Genomic DNA, 25,860 nt, shown 5'->3' with positions numbered 1-25,860 from the left:
CCCACTTCAATTTTTCATAATCCATATCTGTAATACAATTGAATGTATGAAATTAATTACACAATTATACAATTTTGTTTAATAGTTCATCTCATAATACAAATTCATTGAACCCACTATTGCATACTATTTGTATACTATTGGTGTAAGAATGCATTAATATCAATATGAAATATATTTTTATACATCAAGAGTTGTTAAGTCTTATTTCCCGTGCCACGAATATTTTGCATGATGGAAACTACCCCTAAAGACCAAACTACCCCTAACACTTAACAAAATACTAAATAGATCATCCACAAAAAAGATATAAACGACATAAACGACAAGCGTTAATTTCAAAGTTTTTTTTTTAAAAAAAATATAAAATTATAGTTAATTTTTGTTAATTTTGAATGTTTTTTGATGTAATATTATCTAGATAGAAAATAAAAATATATTTATTGCCGTGTCCCTATTTTTTTGAAATCATTATGTCTCGTGTCCACATTCGTATCCCTGAGGAGTTAAATTCATGTATAATGAATGGTATAATTCTTAGTCCAAAAATTCTGTATAGAATCACAAACTTTAAAAATCAAGAAATCATGTCAAACGAATAAATTTTGAATTGAAATTTTTACAGTAGATTAATTATATATTGAATTGTATATCTGAATTTTCTCATAATTTTTGGGAGTTAAAATCCATATAAACTGATGCGTTTAAATCTGTCCAGAAAACTGGTTTTAAACAGTAAGTTCGGGAGTGTTGTTCTCTTTGGGTATAAATCCAAAAATTATCAAATTAGAGTCATTAGAATTGATTACGAGTCTAGTTTCATACGTTTTTGGCCTTGCATTGATTGCTCATGTATGCTAAGAGAACCACTAATTTATTTAAAGTGCTGCAGAAAACAACCTGTTTAGATATAATTAATTATAGATAATTATTTTGATAAGAAAATCAAGTGAAACCATTTGGGTTTGAAACTTAGGATATATTAGTTGATATCTGGAGGGTTTTAGAATTTTTCAAACAACGTAGAGTGGGTTTTTAATTTTCAAAGTTAGCGAATAGATTGAGAAAACATTTTTAAAACTCTGTTTTATTTTAAAGTTACTTTTAATTTAGTTTCGATTTGAACCCATGTCTTGGGTGATTTTAGACCTTGAAGAACATGAACTTAGATAATATTCAAGAGTAACGGTGAGTTGGGTTGAGCCGTGTTAGTGCGCTTTAGTTTGAGGTTACTTAGTTCCTATTCTTTAGTATTTTTAAATTAGTAGTGACGTGTAGTTTTCATACTTGGTTCAGGGCACTAGTTGGACTTTTATACTCTATTTGAGGATTACATTATTCCGTTTCCAGGTGAGTAGTTTCATGCTACATATTTTTATAAGTGTTCCCTACCTTGAACTGTTGGAAAATAAAATTATTGTTTCAAGACTAAACTGTTTTGATAAATTATTACATTATCAATAGAATTAAATTATTTCTGAAACATGTGTAAACTTGGCATACTGTAAACTATTTGTTATAGTCTCATGTTTATAATGGTGAACTACCATGTTTTGCGAAACTGATGTGTATTGATTATTGGGAGCATCTGGGTAGTCCAGGGAAATTATTCCACTGTGTATGGTGACTCTAGCCACTAAGGAACAAATCCGGGTTGGGCCGTGATGACTCTAGTGCCCAACAATTGTAAGGAAAAGACCTAGGTTAAGTTAGATGACCTTCAATCGGATCGTCTTAGAGAAAAGGCCCGAGTTGCCACCCTAAGGATGACTCTTAGTTCGGTATTGGATCCAACAGGGTTTATAGCCTTGAGAATTGTGTGGCATGTTACTTGTTATTTCTTGGTACCCAGAAAATTATTGGTGTTCATGTTGTAATCTGTTTTAAGTGGAAAATGTCATTTATCATGTTCTTGAGAGACATGAGTATTTTAACTATTGAACTGTGAAACCTTCTTTTTGAAACAGATTCTCTTTACCAAACTGTATGCCAATCTAATTTCTGTGATATATGTCTGATTTTGGAATTGATCCCTGTTTTCAAAACTGTATATACTATCCATGTTGCTACTCACTGAGCTATCAGCTGACTTAGTTGTTTACCATTTTCAGGTGTTAGAAGGACTTAGAGTGGACTCATGGCATAGCGGGGACTCGATTGCATGGACCTCTAGGACATTCATTTATTTTGTTTTAGCTTGTTATGTCCAGTTTTGTGCATACTTTGTGGTTGGTTTTACCATTTATAGTTGTGACTTGTCACTGGATTGAGTTTTGATTTATTTATTTATGGGCTATCATCACATTTATTCTTCGTGACTTTGGGTTCATGTTTAGGCTTACGTGTGCCTTAGGTGAGTCCCTGTGGGCCACGGCTGGTCATGCCCGGATTTGGGGTGTGACATCTTATATTATTTAAAATTGCATTTATATGTTGTATTTAATATATAATAAGAAGAATTTGATGTGCCTTTTACACATTTTATAAAAGTTGGTTTGGAGAAATATTGCTAAGTTCTTAAGCATGCTTCTCAATTTTTTGGGATACTTATATAGGTATAAACAAATTTTTTATTGAATTGAATTTTCTTGGAACCATAGAATTGAACCGAAATTGAACTATTTTTTTGTAGTTTGGTTTTGGTTCAGTTAGAAAGGTTAGACAGTTCAGTTTGGTTCCTAAATTCTTAGTTCTCTTTAAAATTGAAACAAAAATCGTCCGTGAACACCACTACTTGCTATCTTGGTTGGTGCTGTGATGTGGGTGTGTTTAATATATAAATGGTTTGGAGGTAACTGAGGGGACATGTTGGCATTTGAAAATAATCATAGTTGACATCAGCAACTTTTGTTATGTATAGTTACGGATGACTCGTAATGGGGAAATCTTTGTTGATGCTAAAAAAAATAAAATAAAAATAATGGGGAAATCTTGATAATGGTTTCACATGCAAGAGAGTTTAGTGTAATTATTAAAACTATACAGAAGTCCTTGCAATTATGCAAAAACTCAAGGAGGTCAGTGTTGTTTACTCTTTTGTGTGTGTGTGTGTGTGTGTGTGTTTTAAGTAATTGGTGAACCACCAGCTTTTAGCTTGATCAGTACCTCTTGTCATTCCAAAGATGAGGTTCAAATCTTGGTTGAATTACATGTATGCCGTATGTCTTTCTTTAATAGAAATAAACATAAATAATTAGTGAGGCTGTTTTCCTGTAGGTGGAGCAAAGGAGAGCAATCAACTGCATTGGCTACTGCTACTGATTCTACCTTGCAGGTAGCTGAAACTTAACGAAACAATTCTGAAATCTATTTTGTTTAGTTTAAGATATCAGCAACACACCTGCTGCAACATGTTGTGGGTGAAGGGAAACTACATGAAGAACAGAAAATGGCCGAGTTGTGACTAGTTGAAATGAAAGAACTATATTTTGCTTCCTATCCTATCCTACTTTGGGGTTGGCATTTCTAGTGGCTTTTTGCCTTATTGACTTTTGTAATGTGTTTGGGAAATTTCTAAAAAGTCTCTTTTTTGTGAGTGACAAAGTTGATGTTGTAAGAATTTTTCCTAAATATGGGTTAATGTGGTTTATGCATGATTATACTAGATTCATCTTATTAAGCAAGATACATATACATTAATTAGATAGTGACTAATTATTGATGAATACACCTATATATACATAATGTATAGAAGACTAATGGAGATAGTGTCAATGCATTGAATGTGATAGATTCATTATGAATGAATCTTAGAGAATTTTTTTTTTTTTGATCGGCAAAAAAGAAACTTTATTGATGTAAGAGTCAAGCGCAAAGTATACAACAAAATACATCAATAAATAAAAGGAAGTGCAAAGCATCACAATGAGCTAAATCATTCTAACTAGGTTGGCACCAAAAAACCCATTCTATCATTTGTTAGCACTCCTAGAGTTGGTGAGAAACCAACAAGAAAACAAAGAGAAAAACAGACCAAAACCACACATCTGAGCAAGCAACCCCACTGAAGCAGATTGAAACTTTAAACAGGGCTAAACTCATCACAGCCAAGAAGCAAAAACCCAACCAATACCACACTGAAGTAGACTGAAAGAATAGCAGGCTGAACTACCCAAGAACAGAATAGCAGATGCTAAGCAAACACACCAACAGCAGGTCACACCAGATTCCATCTCATAGCAGATCTTAGTAGACCAATAGATCACAACCTAAGCAGCCAAGAAACAAAAGGCAGATCTGGCCTCCTCATAATCCTTAGTAAAAAAAAGACCCAGACTGATGGCAACCCCCATCACACAACTGGTAGACACCACCACTACAAACAACAAGAATAGAACAGACACACCTACAACCAAGTCCACCAAATAAGCCACCTGTGAAGCCCTCTGAAACAGCATGAGCACCTGCCATGAACTCCATTCAGACCAACAACCAATTCAAACCAAGAAGCAAAACACCCAACCAATGCCACACTGAAGCAGACTGAAAGAAACAGCAAGCTGAACAACTCAACCAATGCTGCTGCAAGCTGAGCAAACACAATAGCACCAATTCAAGGCAAACACCAGGAATAACACCAATTCATCAGCCCAATACCAGGAATAGCACTATGCAAACTTGGAACTCAGCAGCCTGATGCTAAAGCATACTCAATCACCATACCTGAAGCAAAGAACTGCTCATCAGCAGCAGTAGACAACTAAGGAAAACAAAACTGGTGCCTTGTAAACCAACAGAAACAGCAGCCTTATACTATCAGACTAGTAGCACCAATGCAAGCTTAGAACTTTGCAGCCTGATGCTAATGCACACTCAACTGATGCCTTGTACTCCAGCAGAAACAGCAGCCTTATCCACAATGGCAGTCTTCTACCTTACAAACCAGCACCTGAACTGGTGCCTTGTAAACCAGCCCAGAACTAAACCTCAATGCAATACAATAACAGAAAGAAAACAGATCATACAACATACCACAATAACACGGATCTCACACCAGACCACAATAACACAGATCATACAACACAGGAACAGATCAGAAAGAAAACAGAATAGCCTGATGCTAAGGAAAACAGAATTGGTGCCTTGTATTCCAGCAGAAATAGCAACCTTATCCACAATAGCAGTCTTCTACCCAGGCTCAAGATCCACAATACCATATAAATTAGCTAGACAGTAACCTTAGCCAAGGCAGACTATAACCTATTGAAGATGATGAACAATGTCATTGACTGAGTAAACTACAGCTGGGCAAGTAGATTTGGTCCATATGCAATCCTCACCTTAATGGAATCACACAAACTTTCAACATCAGCCTGAGCACTATTAAAAAGACTGTCATTCCTCTGCTTCCAAATGGAACAGAGCACTGCCAGAGGGACAACATTCCAAATTAACTTCAGCTGCTTTGATACTTTCCAACCAGGCCACCAATTGAGTAAGCCGCTCACAGACCCAGGTGTTGCCGATTGAATACCACACCATTTGATAATCTTAGACCAAATCCTCCAGGAAAAGGGGCAAAGCAACAACACATGGAGACCACTTTCCACCTCCCCATTACAAAAAATACAATTAACAGATGATCCAGCATTTAGAACATCAATTTTATGCAGATAACTAGAGGACTTAACTCTCCCTTTCCATGCTAACCAACAAAAAAACTGAACCTTGGAAGGAGATACATTCTTCCAAATGAATGCAACAATCTTGCTAATAGCTCCAAGACCCAATTGACTCCACTTATAAGCTGATGCTACAGAGAATGAACCTAAGGTATCTGCACTCCAACTCAATATATCCCTTCTACCTTCCCTAAGAGCCGGATCATTAAGTAACATTGTAGACATTCTCCTCAACTCCTCCACCTCCCACTGAAATAGAGACCTTCTAAAATTCAGATTCCACTCCCCAGTACCAGTTCTTTTACTATACACCAAGCCCACAGATTCATCCTTTCCCACTGATAGAGAATATAATCTGGGGAATACATCTTTCAAAAATACATTTCCAGCCCAATTATCCTTCCAGAAAAGCACTCTCTTCCCATCTCCAATAGCAAGGGCTATGTTATTTTTAAAAAAATCCACCAAATCAGGCCTACCTGAAGCAAGCCCCAAAATATCTTTCCAGATCAGAGAGCACCTGAGATTATCCACAGGAATAGGCCACCATCCCCTCCCTTCCTCATAATACTTGCTGCATATGACCAGCTTCCATAGGGTTTTATCTTCAGCCCCAAACCTCCACCACCATTTTAAGAGAAGACAATCATTCATAAGCCTGATCCTTTTAACTTCGAAACCACCTTGGTTTTTACTTTTAGAGATCTCCTCCCACTTTACTAAATGAATCTTTCTTCTAAGTTCATTACCTCCCCATAAGAATCTAGACTGAACTCTATCAATTTCTTTTGCAACCCCTTCTGACATCTTGAACAAAGATAAGTAATAGATTGGTAAACTAGACAACACTGACTTTATCAGAGTTAATCTACCTGGGAATGATAGGAATCTTTTCTTCCAAGAGGCTAGTTTTTGTTTACACTTATCAATCACAGGTTGCCAGAATCTTTTTCTCCTTGGACAATCCCCCAATGGCATCCCTAAGTATTTTAAAGGCAGGTTTTGATGAAGGCAGTTCAATTTTTCAGCAAAACCTTTAGTGAGGTCCTCAGTAATGCCAATCCCACACCCCACACTCTTATGGTAATTTATTTTCAGCCTTGAAAGTAGTTCAAAACACCTCAGAATCCTTTTTACATTCCTAATCTCCTCCCATTCTGCCTCACAAAATAGAATTGTATCGTCTGCAAATTGAAGATGGGTAATCACAAGATCATTTGAGCCAACCATAACCCCTCTAATCAATCCCTGCTTCAGAGCTCTACCCAAAAGAATATTCAAACCTTCAGCTACAACATTGAAGAGAAATGGGGATAATGGATCCCCTTGTCTAAGACCTCTTTGAGGAATGAACTCAGATGTTGGTGATCCATTGACTAATACAGAAACTCTGGCAGAATGAACACATTCTCTCATCCAACTATCCATTTGTCGCCAAACCCAAAATTTGCAAGCATAGAGAAAAGGAACTCCCAGTTAATTGAGTCATAGGGCTTTTCGAAGTCAAGTTTTAAAACAAAGCCTTTCCTATGCTTCTTCTTCCAACCGTCAACTATCTCATTTGAAATCAACACACCATCCAAAATACTTCTACCCCCAATGAAGGCTGATTGAGAATCACTAATGATCTTTGGCATTACAATCTTAATCCTATTAGACAAGACCTTTGCAAGAATTTTATACAAAGAGCCTAGGAGGCTAATAGGCCGATAATCATTGAGGCAAGAAGGATTATCAGATTTTGGAATCAAGGCAACAAAAGAACTATTAATCCTATGAACCAACTTAGAGTTTTTGTGAAAATCTTCCATGAAATGAATCACATCCCCCTTAACAATCGGCCAACATTTCTTAAAAAACATCAAGTTAAAACCATCCGGACCAGGTGCTTTGTTCCCTTCACACTGCTTCAAGGCTCTAACTATTTCAGCTTCTGAGAAATCAGTTTCAAGTGCTTCCCTAACATCAGCCCCTCCTATGGATTTGAAAGGGCCAAACAAACTTGGCCTGCTTGACCAACTTTCAGCAAAAAGATTCCTAAAATGAGCCAACACTGCAGCCCTAATAGCCTTAGGATCTTCCAAGACAACACCATTCACATTAATAGAGCATAAGGCATTCCTGTTGTTACGAGAAGTAGCCATAACATGAATTTTTTTTGTATTTTTGTCGCCTTTTAATGTCCAATTCACTCTGGACTTCTGCACCCATAGCCACTCCACCATTCTACTCAATTTCCAAGCTTCCCATTTTGCATCCCTTCTTTATGTTATCTTTGATTCAGATAAGGAACTTTCTTCTGCTTTCAAATCCAAAATATGTAGTTCCTCCTCAAGGAGTTTAAGCTTGGAATCCACATTACCAAACACCTCAACATTCTATTTTTTCAATGATAGTTTAAGCGCTTTGAGTTTTCTTGGACATTTGAACCCACTCCAACCCTCCACAATAGTCTCCTTCCAAACATTTTCTACCAGAGCTAAGAAGCTAGGATGGAGGGTCCAAGCATTTATGAATTTAAATGGTTTTGGACCCCAATCCCGCTCATCTTCCATGAGCAAAATAGGACAATGATCAGATACCCTTCTTGGTAACCCCTATAGTTTAAAATTGAACTTATTCATCTGTTCAAAACTTAGCAAAAATCTGTCAATCCTACTCCACTTCTCATCAGCCTGCGCATTACCCTAGGTAAATTTCCTTCCCAACATTGGAATGTCACACACTTCCAGATTGTCAATAAGCTCATTAAACTCTCTCATACCCTTATCTCTCCTACATCAGCCCTTCTTCTCTGATATGCGCCTAACTTCATTAAAATCGCCCCCCAAACAACAAGGTTTTCTATATAACAGATTTAAACTAACCAAAGAATCCCACACTCTCTTCCTAGTGGCACTATCTTTTGGACCATAAATATTGACAATGACACATTCAAAATTGGAATAAAGGGTACCTGACAAGATGATAAAATTCTTACTGCAACAGCAGTCCACCAATTGAAAAACATCTGGATTCCAAATGCATAACAACCCTCCAGCTGCTCCCATTGAACCTACTTCCATGAAATCCATCTTTTCACTATGCCCAATTGATCTGACAAACTCCTCATTCACTGATTGCTTTTTAGTTTCCTATAAAAGCACCATTTCCACCTTCCTTTCAAAAAATAGATTTTTTATTATTCTCCTTTTTGCAGGCTTACCTAGCCCTCTAACATTTCAGGATAACAGCTTCATTGAGGAAACAGATAACATAACACCAACCCACCTAAGAGAGACAGTTCAGTCTGCTCCCGCTTTCCTCATCTTCAGCTTCGCCTTGTCCTTTGCTTCCAACTTTATTAGTTTGTTTAACACTACCTCCTCTTTCCCATCACAATTGAGCCCCAGAGCCTGACCAATTTGAAATAGAGCTTCAGCCTCATTAAGCAGCAGTTGCTTCGACCCTGATTTGCTTGCCATTGACAGTGAGATTGCCGCAGCAGCTGATCTAAATATAGCTCCTTTCCTCAAGTTCAAAGAAGATCCTGTACCACAATGAAGAGGACCTTTTCGCTTACCAAGGGGTCGAACAACTCCTTTAGCTTTCTCCTTGGTAGCTTTTCTTCTCTGAACTTGTGGGGCAGACTGACTTAAAACCCCACTGTTACTCCTAATTTCATCACCAACCTGGGCTTTCTTACCAGTCATGGCCAGTCCCAAATCTCCTTTTGTGGGCTGCACCACTAACTCATTACTAACAGATACATTTTGGGCCCCCTTATTGCTTCCCTTCAAGGCCTGGGCCTTATCTAGGCATATTTCAATATTGAGCCCAGGTCTATAAACCTCAGACCCACTGATGCTCCTTATAAAACCAGGAGTTACAACTTCCTCCACTACATTTCGGTTACCTCCATTTTGAACCTGCCTAGGACTCTCCACTGTTTCTGCAGTCCTACCAGAGCATGCGCCCCCAACATGTATCCTTCCCATGCGATGGTCAGTCTCTGGAACCATAGACATGCTTAACCACCTGTCTTGATTGTCCACATCGTTAAGCTTTGCATGCCTTACCTTAGACTCGCCTGCTGCCATGTCACATTCCTTGTCCAGTTCACCTACTATCTGGCCAACCACCTCTGCCACATCTTCCTCCTGATTATTCTCCGCCTCTGGCATCAGAGTAGTGGAACCTCCATTAGAACTGTGGCTTTCTCCATTACTCTGCATCTTATAACAATTACATTGTTTGTATACCACCTCCGAGATAACAATCTGCACTTCACAAACTTTTATAGGATAAAGCTTCCCCTTACAGCTCAGGTGAATAGTTTCATTAATGGAGTCCATACACTTTGTAGCTATCCTCACCTTCCCACAGTACAGGGAATGCACTTTAGAAGTATCATCATCCAATCCAATGACTTCCTCCCACAGTTTTCCTATATTACTAAAAGTGTTGCTGCTCCATAAATTTAACGGTACTCCAAAACATGATAACCAAACGGACCGTTCTTGTTCAATAGCCATCCCTTCCTTGCATTCCTTTATCGATTCGCTCCATACATAAATCCAACCCTCCATGGCCTTCAAACTCTCATGCATTCCTTCCACAGAGTCAAAAGTCATGACCATGTCCCTACCTCCTCCATGTCGCACCTGGATAACTCCCAATCCTCTGCTCTTCAGTTCTTGTTTAAACTTTTCCACCTCACACATCGGTTTCAGTCTAACAATCACACTGGAATACAACCATCCATTACCTTCTTCAAAGGCCTTTATGATTAAAGAGGAATTAGCTACTGGCTCTCCGCCATACACGACCTGAGCATATGACTTTCCTCCCCGTACCATACCAAAAACTACACTAGCACTGCCTATATTCCCTCTTCGAACTGGTTGTGCTACTGGCCTCTGGTTCATTTTCATACCTTTACCAAAATTTGCAACTTTTACCTTTAATGCTCTGTTATCACACCAGAGTCCATGAGCTTTCTGACAAGCCACCTTGGTTGCAACTGAGTAGTCATAACGTATGAAACCAAATCTTGATCGTGTCAGCTTCCGTCTCTTGTTTGGGATGAACACATCTCTCACAACCCCAAAGTTAGAAAATAGAACATACAGACTTTTTGGACCCATAGATTCTGGAAGATCATCCACGAATAGTGTTTGAACATCGTCCTCTCTTTCTTTGAAACGACTGTCTTGTCCACCATGTTTGCGCAGCACCGGCCTTCATCCTCCCTCACACTCTCTTTCTCTGCTTTTTCCTATTCCACTGGCTTTTTCTAACTTAACTCTTATATAAATATATTCCTTTTGAAGGAGATGTGGAAAGAATCTACCATCTTAAAGATGCATTATGTATCTATTATGAATGTAGAAGATACATTAATCTATCTAATGACTTCATTAATATAAAAGGTGCATTATGTATCATGAATGTAAAAGATACATTAATCTATTTAATGAAGTTCATTGAATAAATGGATTCTTTGATGGGAAGAATACTAGTATATATAGTGTAAGGTCCCAAACCACACTCTTCATCACAAAAACTCAAGTTGTCACCACAAGAAGGCTCCCATCGCCTAGAGAGAGAGAGAGAGAGAGAGAGAGAGAGAGAAGTGGTTTGAAGATCTTAGACAAGTAAAGAACTTGAAGGTTGAGGTCTTTTATTCAAGGTTTCTCTTTCTTAAAAGAGGATTTCATACTATCATGGATCAAGATATGTATACACTTATTTTGTATAGTAGAAATTCATATAATTTTCATGTATAGAATTGAATCCTTGATGGTTTTTAGTTTATGATTCGCAAAGTTTTCTATCAATTGGTATTAGAGCATGGTTCTCAATTCTGATGCATGGAACGTATAAGTATGAATTTCATTTTATGATGATGTTTTGTGTAACAAGTGCATAACCTTGATTTATACTTATCCAATTTTATTTTATTTTTGGCCAATCTTTTATTCTACTGATATTAAAATAAAAATTAAAAATTATTGAACAAGTGGTAATTAAGATAATGTCTTATGCACTTATAATGTTTTGTTACACACCTTATGAGTTGAAACATTGTTGATCAGCCCAACGGAGGTTCAACACTATGTACGTTTGAACAGCCAAAATGATTAGTATAATAAATATAGCAATAAGTTTTTCTGCCCAACGGTGATAAATTTCTCACGTGCTTTAGTTAATAACATAAAATAAAATAAGAGACATTGAGTTTTTTTACCCAACGGTGATAAACTCGTTACGGTCTTAATGATTATTTTATTTTATTTTATGTTATTTATTTTTATTAGTCATCTCATTTACTTTTATGAATTGTTAAAATATATTGTTATTCGGCCCAACGGAAGGATAACTTGATTTCGTATTTAACTAATTATGTTTTATAGTTAGATATATTTAACTTGTGGTGCTATTTTTATGACATGTGAAAAATAGTTTTCTTGATTATATTATGTAATGGATATTATGTGTTTGCAACATTGAATCCTACTGCAATTAATAGTTACTTGTTTGGTATTGAAGCTTTGAGTGGAACTAATTTTAAGAAATGGAAGGAACAAATTAAAATTGTTATGGGAATTATGGATTTAGACTATGCATTAAGAGAGTCAGCTCCTACAAAGCCTAATGATACAAGTTCTAAAGAACACATGGCTTTATATGAAAAATGGAAACACTCTAATCGCTTAAGTCTAATGATTATGAAAGGCTCAATTACGCCTGTAATTCAAGGAGCAATCCCTGTTTCTGAAAGTGCAGTGAGCTATATGAAATCTATTGAAGAACAATTCATTGGAACTTCCAAATCCCTTGCTAGTACTCTCATGATTAAAATGATGGCAATGAAATATGATGGTTTGAGTAGTGTTCATGAACATATCTTAAAGATGAATGACATGGCCTCTCAATTAAAGGGAATGGACATGGAAAATTTTGAAGGTTTTCTTGTTCATTTCATTATGACTTCTCTTCCTGCGCAATTTGGTCTTTTTAAGATCAATTATAATACGCAGAAAGATAAGTGGAAGATGAGTGAGTTAATTGCTATGTGTGTTCAAGAAGAAGAGAGGCTTAAAGCTGAAAAGCCTGATATGGCTCACCTTACCACCTTGGGTCCAACCAAAAAGATTTTCAAGAAAAGCAAAAGTAAGAAGAAGAAGAATGCAAATAATGAAACTCACAAGGCTAATGAAGAAAATAAGATTCGATGTCATTTCTGTCAAAAGAAAGGTCATATAAAAAAAGACTGTCCAGGTTTTAAAAAGTTGGTTGGACAAGAAACGTAACACTCAATGCTTTGTGTCTTATGAATCCTTTTTGGTAGATGTTCCACCAAATTCTTGGTGATTGACACTGGTGCAAGTATTCACATAACAAATTCCATGCAGGGATACCTTACAAGTCGGAAACTAAATGAAGGAGAACGAACCATTATGGTTGGGAATGGAATAGAAGTGGACGTTAAGGCTATTGGCACCCTCCGTCTAATTTTAGACTCTAGTTTTATTTTAGATTTAGTAAACACAGTTTATGTTCCTGTTTTTACTAGAAACCTAATTTCTGTTTTACAACTTGATTCCTGTGGTTATGAATTTAAGTTTGGAAATAATATAGTCTCTTTATTCCACAATTCTCATATGATTGGTTCTGGGACTTTATATGGTAATTTTTATTCATTGAATTTAGATTCCACTTATGCACAATCTCTTTTTTCCTTTAATGTAAATAACTTGGTAAATAAAAAGAGAAAGCGAGTGAATGAAAATTCATCCATGTTGTCGCATAAGTGCTTGGGCCACATATCAAGAGAAATTATGGAACGTCTTATTAAAGACGGAATTTTAAGTTCACTTGATTTTTCTGATTTTAGTACTTGTATGAATTACATTAAAGGAAAATACACAAAGACAAAGAAAAAGGGTGCTACTAGGACTACTGAATTATTAGACACAATTCATACTAATATATGTAGCCCCTTTACTGTTCCAACTATTTCTAGACATAAATATTTTGTTACTTTTATTAACGACTTTTCTAGGTATAACTATGTGTATCTTATTCGTGAAAAATCAGAAGCACTGGATATGTTCAAACTCTATAAAGCTGAAGTTAAAAATCAACTTGGCAGATGGATTAAAAGTGTAAGATTTGATAAATGTGGTGAATATTATGGTAGATTCACTAAGTCAGGTCAAAATTTAAGTGCTTTTGCTTTACTTTTGGCTGAGAATGGTATTGTTGCTAACTACATAATGCCTGGTACACCTGAGCAAAATGGTGTAGCTGAGCGACGAAACCGTACTCTTTTGGACATGATGAGAAGCATGATGAGTAACTCTTCTTTGCCAGATTACTTGTGGGGTGAAGCTTTAAAAATTGCTGTACATGTTCTTAATAGGGTTCCTAGTAAGGCTGTGCCTGTAACTCCTTAAGAGTTGTGGGTTGGTAGGAAACTTAATTTGAATTATTTACATGTATGGGGTTGTCCTGCTGAAGCAAAAATTTTCAATCCACAAATAAAGAAATTAGACCCTAGAACTATAAGTTATTTTTTCATTAAATATCCTGAGAGATCAAAGGGTTTTAGATTCTATTGTCCCACTCATAGCACAAGAATTGTTGAAACTAGAAATGTTGTATTCTTAGAGGATGAAAACATTAGTGGGAGTATGAATCTCAAAAATGTTTCTTTGGAGGAAAATCGTGCTTTTACGCCTTCCACGATTGTCCAAGAAAATATAGTACCTGAACCTATTGGTACTCAAGAGATTTCTCACATTGAAAAAGAAGTTATCCTACTTGTAGAACAACATTTACGTAGATCACAAAGAGAAAAGAAACCAGCCATATCAGATGACTATGAGGTTTACCTAAATGAATGTGATATAGGCTTGGAGAAGGATCCTGTTTCTTATGCCCAAGCCATGAATAATGGAAATTCAATTCAATAGTTAAATGCCATGAAAGATGAGTTAAAATCCATGAAAGACAACAATGTCTGGGATCTTGTAGAATTGCCTAAGCGAACCAAAACTATTGGATGCAAATGGGTTTTTAAAACCAAGCGTGATCCTAAAGGCAATGTTGAAAGATACAAGGCCAGATTAGTTGCTAAAGGATACACTCAAAGAGAAGGGATAGACTATAAGGAAACTTATTCTCCTATTTCTAATAAGGATTCCTTGAGAATAGTCATGGCCTTAGTAGCTCATTATGATTTAGAGTTATATCAAATGGATGTTAAAATACCCTTTTTAAGTGGTGACTTGCATGAAGTGGTCTACATGGACCAACTTAAAGGTTTTCAGGATGAAAGCAAGGAAAATATGGTTTGTAGGCGTAAGAAGTCCATATATGGTCTAAAGCAGGCATCTCGACAATGGTATCTTAAATTTTATGAAGTTCTCGCCAAATTTGATTTTAAGGATAATGTGGTTGATCAATGTGTCAACCTTAAAATCAGTGGGAGCAATATTTGCATTATAGTTTTGTATGTTGATGATATATTGCTTGCAAGCAATAATTTGGGAATGATACATGGGACAAAGAAATTCCTTATGAGAAATTTTGAAATGAAAGATCTTGGTGAAGCCTCTTTTGTCATTGAGATAGAAATTCACCGGATAGGTCTCGTGGTATTTTAGGATTGTCCCAAAGAGCATATCAAAAAGGTTCTTAAGAGGTTCAACATGCAAAACTGTTCAAATAGTGTTACCCCTATAGTTAAGGGTGATAAATTTAGTGAATTTCAGTGTCCCAGAAATAATTTAGAAAGGGAACAAATGAAAGAAATTCCTTATGCCTCTGTGTAGACACCCCATTTTTGACCGTCCTCAAGACTTGGACGTCACCGTTTGAACACTCGGTGATCATCCATGTTTGTGTTCGTTTGGAGTTCCCGGAGGTCTCGGCTACGCGCCTTGCCTCAGGACCTCCGAACTCGACCGTTTAGTGTCTGGTTTTGCACCAAACACTTGCATTTTGCCTTGGAAGGGCAGGGAATGCCTTGTGAGGCATCCCCACACACCACCGGTCGGCACTATTTGTTGCCGGTCGGCACTCTTTTTTGCCAAAATGGCATCTTTGGCCGGCTGACTACTGTGCATCTGCTTTTGCAAATATTTTGTCACAGCTGTCTTGCATTTGGCTCCCCTCCACACACGTGTATGGAGGGATCTCCCTCTTTAGAAGCTTGTCTTGTAAGCTTTACAAGACAAGAGGCTCTATAAGAGGAGCCCTCCTCTCCCTTGCTTAGGGTTGGTTGGTTAGACATTTTAGAGACAAAAAAACACAGAGAGAAGCTTTGGTTTTTAGGGTTAGGATCCATACATATCCTATCTCTCTTTTTCTCTCTTTGTGTTCTAGGTGTTTTAGTCCATACTATTGCACACAAACACCTAGTGTTTCACCTTCCTTTGGCTCTTGAGGCTCTAAGAGTTTGGTTTTGAAGTTTTGGAGTTGGATTAAAGCCAAGGAGGGCTGTTGGAGCACCATTGTTGAAGGGGTCTTCAAAGGTAAGAAACTAGTCCCTTTATTCCCCATTTTTGCATCTTGTTTTTGCCTACCTTTGAACTGTTTTTGTGCTTAGTGTATAACATAAAAAAGTTCTATTTTTTAGCCCTCTTGATTGTTTATTAAGAGTGTTTTGTGGTTTGGAGGTGTTTGACCCCTCTTAGGCCTTGAAAGGCCCCATTTTGTGCTATTTTGAGTGAGTTTCGAGACTTTGGTGTTTGGGCCTCTTCACCACTGAAATCTTGAGGGATTTTAGTGGCGGAGATGGTGCCTTGAAGTCTCCAAAAGGGGAGGGCCACCCCCTCTCCTTGTTGTCCTTGAAAGGACCCTTTTTGGCCTCTTGAGGGAGCATCATGCTAGAGTGTGTATTGATCATGTCTTGGTTGTTTTCCATGCTTATTATGCCATGATATAACCTTTTTGTGTGTTGGTTTTGATACACCATGCATGCTTAGCATACTTACCATGTAATGCCTTGTTATTGCTTTAATATGCCTTAGGTTGTTAGCCCTTGTTCAAGCATGTTTTAGGCTTAGTCTTGTGAAGCTTTTGTGCATATTTTTCCATGTTTAAGGTCTGTCCATGGTTGTTTGGGTCGGATTTGGCATACTTAATATAGCCCCTTTGCATTCCGGCTTGTTGGCCTTAAGTGTATGAATGTATAGCATGACATTTTTGCATTGATTTGGTGATTTGGAACCATCCACCATGTCATTTCAGTCCCCTTGGCATGCCTATATGTTTGCCTTGAATGCCTCTTTAACGCTTTGAAAGCTTGTGTAGTATGCTCCATGTTTTGGCCATTGTGCATGCTTTGAAATTGAGCCACTTAGATGCCATCTAAGGGGCCCCCTTTGCATAGTCTAGGTCTGTCTTGAACCTATCTTAAGCCCTCTTAGCCTTGTGAGGCTTGGTTGGCTTAGCCATGGTTCGAGTCCCTTTGACTTGTTTCAAATACTTGAACCATTGTTGCATGTTTAGCTTGCCTTGTTGCATGGTTTGGCACCATGTTTTAACATGATTTTCAGAGCTTATGTTGCATGCTAATTGTCCATGATATCCTCATTCGAGTGTGCTTGAGAGTTGCCTCACTTGTGCCTAAGTGTTGGCCCTTTAACATGTGCATGTGTGTATGTGTTTTGGCCCTTTATTTTGGTCACTTTGGCTACTGTTTTGGGCCTATTTAGAGTTGCCTAAATCATGTATAAGTCCATCTTTTCATCCATTTGCATTGCCTCATGTTTGCTTGTATGCTTGCATAAGTGCCTTGCCATGCCATGTTGCATCCTTAGTTTGCATACTTAGGTTGCATTGCATCTTGCATGCATGCCTTGTTCCTTGACTTGGTGATAGGAATTGGGCCTTGGTTTGTTTGTTTGGTTTGCATTTCATTTGACATGAAAGTTGCACACTTGACTCTTTGGGCCATCATGCATGGGAATGCGTGATTGGTGGTCCGAGAATCGAGACACATGTCCTTTTGAGTCACAAACATGATAAGGGACATGATTGGTGCATATATGCCTTGAATTGTACTGCCATGCTTTGCCTTGCCCTTTGTTGCTGTCAATTGCAGATTCTGCAGGAACACTCTGCCGACCGGCAATGCCAAGTGCCGACCGGCAATCTTTTCTCTGCCGATAGCTTCACCAATGGCCGGTGGCCACCTAACACTGCCGGTGGTAATCCCATTCAGCCGGTGGTGTCCCCCAATGTCTAAGGAAGCAATCCTGAGGTTTTGACAGCCTCCAGAGGAGTAAAGGAAGGAAAACAGAGGCAGCCTATGCATGGCGGTGCATTTCCGAGCAGGATCGAGCATGCATTGCATCGAGTTCTTCTCCCGGGGCGGTTTATCTGTTTCCTAGATTAGTTAATTTGCTTAGCTGATTAGGCAATTTGTAATATTTAATTAGCTTGCGTAGTTAATTAATTTGTATTATTTATTTGGTCTCTCCGAGCGAGGGCAAATCTGTAATAAGTGTGTGTGAGTGGTGTGTATGTCTTCCAATCCCCACTTCTTTCTTCCCTTTTACTTACCTGCTTTGATGGTTAGTAATAGGACATGTTCAATTTAGCATGCCTTATGCTATGCATGCGTGCATTCATGCATTTGTATTGCATGCATTAGGCTCGGTACATCACGCTAACTGTATTTGTACTTCAATTCCAAATTGAATACGTGCATCAATTGATCGCATTTCACATACCATGTTTAGGGTTAGCCGAGCCTATCTAATTGCATTTTTGCATGCGATGCATTAGCCATTTTTAACATGAACTAGGACATGCATGTTTGCTAACTAGTTTATTGTTTTGGCACGGAGTACGATGTAAGTATTTATGCTTTAGCATCCCGCATGCGTGTGAGTGCTATCATGACGGTATGCTTACCATGCGGCTAAATGCTTATGTGATAAATTGTTTGATTGCCTGTGGGTGAAGGTTGGACTGTCTGAGTTGGAAAAAACTCGTTGAAATCCGTATTTTAGCCTACTTGCGAGTAGCAAATTATAAAGTATTTTTCAAAAATGCAATGCTTGTTTCCAAATTAGGCAATCTAGTCTATACTTGTGTGCTGTGCGCATAACATAGTAATTCTAGGCTAATAAATGGAGTAAGAACACATAACGTTTTCTAAACTGGATATCACGGTTAGTAAAGGCCGATCTTCGGATCGGGCGAGAGGGGGTGCTCATAGCTGACCTTCCCCAATCGTACCCTAGCTCTTGAGCCGAGACAACTCCGGTGATGACGGACATGTGGCCTTCGGCACCGAGTCAGGGTTTCCTAAATTCTCCCATTTTAAAATATTTAGGTGGCGACTCTGTATCTGGCAAAGTAGTCCATGTTTGGCACTTCTTTCAAAAAAAATCTGTTTTTCTCAAAACGATTTGCCGGATTTGGACTATTTGGTTCAAGATTAAGAACCATGACACAAATTGAGTCCGAACTGTAGTAGCGAGGGCCCCACGCGGGGCGCGTCTACACTCTGCAGTTGGGAGCATTATGTATGCTCAAGTTTGTACACGTCCTGACATAGTATTTGTAGTTAGTATGCTTGGTCGATACCAAAGCAATCCCAGACTTGATCATTGGAAAGAAGTTAAGAAAATGTTGCGATATTTACAAGGCACTAAGGATTACATGCTCATTTATCAAAGAACAGACAGTCTTGAAGTAATTGGTTATTTAGATGTTGATTATGCTGGATGTAAAGACACTCAAAAGTCCACTTCTGGGTACATTTTTATCCTTGCTAATGGACCCATTTCATGGAAGAGTCATAAGCAGTCTCTAACAGCCTCTTCCACTATGGAGGTAGAGTTCATAGCATGTTATGAAGCCATATGTCAAGCAGTATGGCTAAAGAATTTCATATCTAGATTACAACTTGTCGATTCAATTTCGAGGCCTTTACAAATTTACTGTGATAATGATACTGCTGTTCGGTTCTCCAATAATAACAAAACTTTAGGAGGATCAAAGCATATTGATATCAAGTATCTAGTTGTTAAAGAAAGGGTTTTGAATCAGACTGTTTTCATCTCTCATAGTGGCACTACACTCATGTTGGCAGATCCTTTAACTAAAGGTCTCGCATCTAAGCTCTTTCAAGAACATGTTGCGTGCATGGGCTTAGTAGAAAGTTTATCATGTTTAGATTTGAAATGAATGTATGCTAATTGTTATGTTATAATCATCTTATGTTAGTAATGATTATGTTTGTTGTTTTCATTCTTCATGCTTGTGCACAATTTAGAAGAAGATATAAACAACGGAACCGTTATAGATGAATTAACATTAATCACCATTATGTTTCTAATGTCATCTCTGTGATTTAAGATTCACTTATTCATGTTGATGGAAAATATTAACACTATAACCATTGTACAGTCTTGATCAATGTGTAAATCATTGACTACAATGATTTGGTGCTAATAATTTCATTGAGCAGAATCTAATGGTGATGGTGCAATCTTCCAATGGGAGAACGCTGGCCATATTATGATAATCTAGTGACGTAATATAATCATGAAAGCCAAGTGGGAGATTGTAAGAATTTTTCCTAAATATGGCTTAATGTGGCTTATGCATGATTATGCTAGATTCATCTCATTAAGGAAGATACATGTACATCAATTAGATAGTGACTAATTATTGATGAATGCACCTATATATGCATAATGTATAGAAGACTAATGGATATAGTGTCAATGCATTGAATGTGACAGATTCATTATGAATGAATCTTAGAGATGCATTATGTATCTATTATGAATGCAGAAGATACATTAATCTATCTAATGAGTTCATTAATATAGAAGATGCATTATGTATCATGAATGTAAAAGATACATTAATCTATTTAATGAAGTTCATTGAATGAATGGATTCTTTGATGGGAATAATACTAGTATAAATAGTGTAAGGTCCCAAACTACATTCTCCATCACAAAACTCAAGTTGTCACCACAAGAAGTCTCTTATCGCCTAGAGAGAGAGAGAAGTGGTTTGAAGATCTTAGACAAGTAAAGAACTTGAAGATCAAGGTTTTTTATCGAAGGTTTCTCTTTCTTAAAAGAGGATTTCATACTATCATGGATCAAGGTATGTATACACTTATTTTGTATAGTAGAAATTCATATAGTTTTCATGTATAAAATTGAATCCTTAATGGTTTTTAGTTTATATTCCGCAAAGTTTTCTTTCAGATGTGACATTTAACTTTTTAGCTGATGATGACAAACAAGCTTTTTGGCTTTTTGTTTTTTTGAGACGGTTTTTTATGTTTTAGTGGACATGTAATTTGGAATATTTGGATTGGATAGAAGTTTGAAACTATTATCTATTTCGGAATCTGAAACCATCATTTGCTGCATTCATAGAAACATAGTCCGTCTTTGTCTATGCAAGAACTATCTGATTGGAATAGTCGATATCACGAGAAGTTTGGATTTGTTTTTCTTATATGTGCCTCTGGGAGGAGTACCCCTGAAATACTTGCTGAGCTGAAGGTAAAGTCTTTATGGTGAAATTCTTCTCCAAGCACCTCACCTGATTTAAAATGTATAGATTTCTTTTCTGACTGGCATGAGCATTACCTGAGTATATTTATGGAGAACAAAGTAGCTTGTTGGGGGGAAAACACTATGGCTGTGTTTAGACCCTGGATTTGTGGAGGGAAAAGAAAGGAACGTGAAAAGTTAGGAAAAGAAAATGAAGTAGAAGTTAAATTTTTTTTTTTTTTGATCAGGAATAAGAGAAGAAAATGAATGTATGTTTGTCAAAAAATCTATTTTTTATTTAGTTACATATATAAAATGAGCATGTCTAAGTAATTCTATTTTCTTTACTGTTTCCTTTTTTCTGAATGAATCCAGGATCCTCGCAGCCTAAATAATTCTTTCTTTCTTGAAAAACAGAGCTACATATTGAAGAGATAATATTTGGTCAAAAGTCCAGCAGAGAATGTTTATGTCATGAATTTTTTCCAATTTTCTCCCATGTTTCAATGTATTCTAGAGAATTTAATAAAAACAACTCCTTGGTTAAAAAGGAAGTTTAAAAATGATCCAGCAGGAAAAAGTAGCATTGTATAAAAAACTCTTTCTTAATCCATTGGTCTTAACCTATTTGATTGGCAACAATAACCTACGACAAAGATTTAATTACTCCGGGATGTTCTAGCTGTGTACTAATAGATAGAGACAGTTACAAATAAGAAAAGAATTTACTCCACTGTGATACACATGAAAACAAATCTTGGGAACTCTGCATTTCTTTTGTAAATTGAATGCATCTGATGTTTCTTTTTCCTTCACTCTCTATTTTACTAGTTCTCTTGAAATAACAATATTCAAATGGTCGGCTTAGGCTGATGGATGTTTTTTTTTTCCCCTTGCTTGTAGAGACATTACCAAAATAGGCCTCTAGCTGAGTTTGAGATTGCAGTCGGGGAGCAAATGAAAATAATTGAACTATGTCTTGCCAAGCTTTTTTCGACTAAAGCGGAGGGTGCTTCAATAACTAATGCTCAAGATATTGCAACAAAAGCTGGAGGTAGTGTTGGACACTATGTTATATGGATTATTCAAAATAAATTAAATACTCATGTCGGACACCTGACAGACACTTGGACAAGGGTGTGGGATATGTGGCCAATACTTTCCGTCGGACACCTATTATACCGTTTAATTGCTATAAAATGATTAAAATGTGACACTATTTTATCTCACATAATAGATTAAAAATATAAAAATATGACTTTTTTTAACAGAGTCTGTGTACCCATAAATTTGAGGTTTGATTGGTCCGACTTCTAGATATGCTTTTGCACTTGACATTCATATCCGAGTTCATGCAACATATTGTAATGTGTTATATGAGTTACATATGTATATACAAAATGTGATGTTCAATATTAACTTGTAGAAGATCGTGTGAGCATCGTTGGAGCACATCTAACCACTTCATCTGAGGCTCCTGTGGCAAAACCAGCGAAAATTCCAATTACGACTCTCCTACCTATCACTACTTATGTCTTGGATGTTACTCGTGGGTTTCCGACATCTGGTATTGATGTATAATTAGAGATGTGGAGAGGCAATCAAGCCTGCCCAACATTTGGTGAGAATGAAATAGGCAATTGGGTGTTTCAAGGGTTTTCAACCACCGACAAAGATGGATGAAGCGGTCAGCTGATGAGTATAGTTGATGCTTTGAATCCGGGGACATATCGGATAAGTTTCAATACGGGAAAATATTTACCAGGTGGTTTCTTTCCTTTCATCTCTATTATGTTTGAAGTTACGGAGTCGCAAAAGTGGGAACATTTTCATGTTCCTTTGTTGTTTTCACCGTTCTCTTTCACCACTTACCGTGGAAGCTAGAATTTGTGTCTAGAATTTCATGCTCTAATCCTCTGTCCTCTGGTGTGGAGAGTTTGGCTACTGCAGTGGCAGGGGGTTACTTGGGTAGTTCCTGGCTCTGTTCTTGGTCTGCTACAATGGTGGTCAAGGTACCACTGTAGGAAATCTGAATAGCGAATTTGGTGTGCCATACCTCTGGTGACTCTCTGGTTGATCTAGAAACACATGAATGATTGATTCTTTCAAGCTTCCCAACCAAAACTGCAGGAGCTGCAAGAGCTTATCATCATTAGACTTGCTATCTGGCTTAAGGTAGTTTCCAGGGAGTTTCATTTTTCGATTATTGACTTCCTTTATAACATCTCAGATATGAGGAATTGTATTCAAGGTTAGTGGGGTTGATCGCTGCTCCTGACCTATTTGCTTGTTTTGTGATGCGCTACTATTGATGGGCTGATCTTGTGCATTGTGCAAGGGTTGGCTTTGTTGGCCTGGCCTTGAGGTTGTTTTCTCATCAACTTTGAGGTGTGCTAGCATTGTTTCCGTCCCTCTCTTTGTAATTTCTATTGTATGTTGAGGATACTAACTCTACAGATACTAACTCTGCAGTATTATCTACTCAGCTCAGCTCAGCTCAGAACCTGCACCTACTCAGTTCAGTCGTCTATCTCTTTCTCAGCTCAATCAGTTCAAGAAGAGTTCTATCAGTTCAAGATGCAGCTCAACTGCTTTACTAACTACACCAATGGTGGTTAGAGAATCTATTAGAAGATCTGTTAGTAGTTGTTAAGTTGTTAACACACATGTAAATCAGTTAGATTAGTTAGTTAGGTTATTAGATACATATCTGTTGTATATGATAGGTTGTATAAATAAGTGATCTTGCATCACTGATATTTTCAAGAAATGAGAAAGTGATATTTTCTACATGGTATCAAAGCATCTAAGCTTTAACAAGCAAGATAACAATGGCTACTCCTTCATCTCTTTCATTTTCCATTCTATCAAATTTAACTCTTCTCATTTCGAATCTTTCTTATTTTCTTGCTGTAAACCTAAATTCAACAAACTTCATCATTTGGAAGAGTCAGATCTCCAACATGCTTCGTGCTACCAATCTTTTGGGATATGTTGATTGTACAATCCCTTGTCTTTTGTCTACAGTTGTTGATAACACTGGTATTGTGTAGATTGTTGTGTTGCCAAAAGCCATAGGCTTCCTTTTCACTTGTCAAATACCATTGTAAATAAGCCCCTTTCACTCATTCATAGTGATGTATGGGGCCCTTTCTATTCTTCTTCTACTTTCAAGTATTATGTCTTTTTGTTGATGAATTCAGTAAGTTCACTTGGTTATATCCATTGACTTACAAAAGTGAAGTGTATGGTAAATTCTTAGAGTTTGAAGCCTATGCTGAGAAACAATTTGAGACTGTTTTGAAAATTCTTCAAACTGATGGTGGTACTGAATATTGTAATGCTAAAATGAAAATTTTTATTTCAACTCATGGTATTGTCCATTAGCATTCTTGTTCCTACACTCCACCACAAAATGGCACAGCTGAGAGAAAGCATAGACATATCACAAAGACTGCTGTCTCTTTACTTTATCACTCTTCTGTGCCTCTCAAATTTTGGTTTGAGGCCATAGCTACAACCACTCATTTGATTAACAGACTTCCTTCCACTTAGTTAAATCATAAGACTCCATTTGCGGTCTTGTTTCACCAAGTTCCTGATTATTCATTTCTTAAGGTGTTTGGTTGTCTTTGTTATCCTTGGTTTCCACAATACTCCTCTCATAAGCTACGTCTTAAATCTCTTCCTTATGTATTTCTTGGTTATCGTCCTTTTGCTAAAGGTTACAGATGTTTTGACACTGCTTCTGGAAAATTCTATCTTTCAAGACATGTCATTTTTAATGAGTTTGTTTTTCCTTTTGTCGCCTCTTCTTTTTCTGATTCTCTTCTTTCTTTACCTCAGCTTCAGTCTTTCTTTTGGTCTACTGTGTCTTTATCTAATCTTTCTACATCTAATCCTTCTTTTTCTAACATGTCTCCATCTGTTTCTCTCTCAATTTCTGCTACTGCTCCTAGTCCTAATAGTTTTCCTACTTCCAATCAGTCTTATGCTATTCCTTCTCATCCTCTTATTTCTTCTCCACCTGTTGCACCTTCTAATTCTTCTCTTGCACCTGTACCTATTCCCATTTCATCTATTTCTATTAATTTGCCTCTTCTTCATTCTTCTTCCTCTAATGTACATCCCATGGTTACTCGATCCAAGTCTTCTTCACATTGTTTGATTCATACTAATCCTCAACAGCCTTCTGTTACCTCTTCTTCTCTCTATTCTGATATTGAACCTCCTTCATATAAGGAGGCTCTTCATTCTTTTATTTGGCATAAAGCAATGACAGATGAAATTGATGCCTTACATAAGCAAAATACTTGGTCATTGGTTTCTTTGCCTCAAGATAAAAATGTTATTGGTTGCAAGTCGGTATTTCGAGTTAAAAGAAATTCAGATGGTACTATTGCTAGGCAAAAGGCTCGACCTGTTGCCAAGGGATATCTTCAACAAGAAGAGGTTAATTTTCAAGAAACTTTCAACCCAGTGGCAAAACTTCCCACTATCAGAATTTTGATTTGCTTGGCTCTTCATCATAGCTGGCCCTTAAAACAATTAGATATATCTAATGCTTTCTTGCATGGTATCCTAGAAGAAGAGGTGTTTATGCTGCAGCCACCTGGGTTTGTTAATTCAGCTCATCCTCACCATGTCTGTCATCTCAAGAAAGCTTTATATGGTCTAAAACAGGCCCCTAGAGCCTGGTACTCAACATTTTC

The 25,860-nt window shown here is 37.3% G+C and overlaps 1 pseudogene; it reads left to right on the top strand.

Annotated features, from left to right (window-relative positions):
- The first annotated feature begins 3,122 nt into the window (after positions 1–3,122).
- LOC145791533 (uric acid degradation bifunctional protein TTL-like) lies at positions 3,123–23,034 on the top strand (annotated as a pseudogene).
- The last annotated feature ends 2,826 nt before the right edge of the window (positions 23,035–25,860 follow it).

The sequence above is a fragment of the Camellia sinensis genome, chromosome 5 (assembly GCF_055761805.1).
Source record: "Camellia sinensis isolate YWXY chromosome 5, ASM5576180v1, whole genome shotgun sequence".
Lineage (NCBI taxonomy): Eukaryota > Viridiplantae > Streptophyta > Magnoliopsida > Ericales > Theaceae > Camellia > Camellia sinensis.
This window is presented reverse-complemented; position numbering and strand designations above follow the sequence as displayed.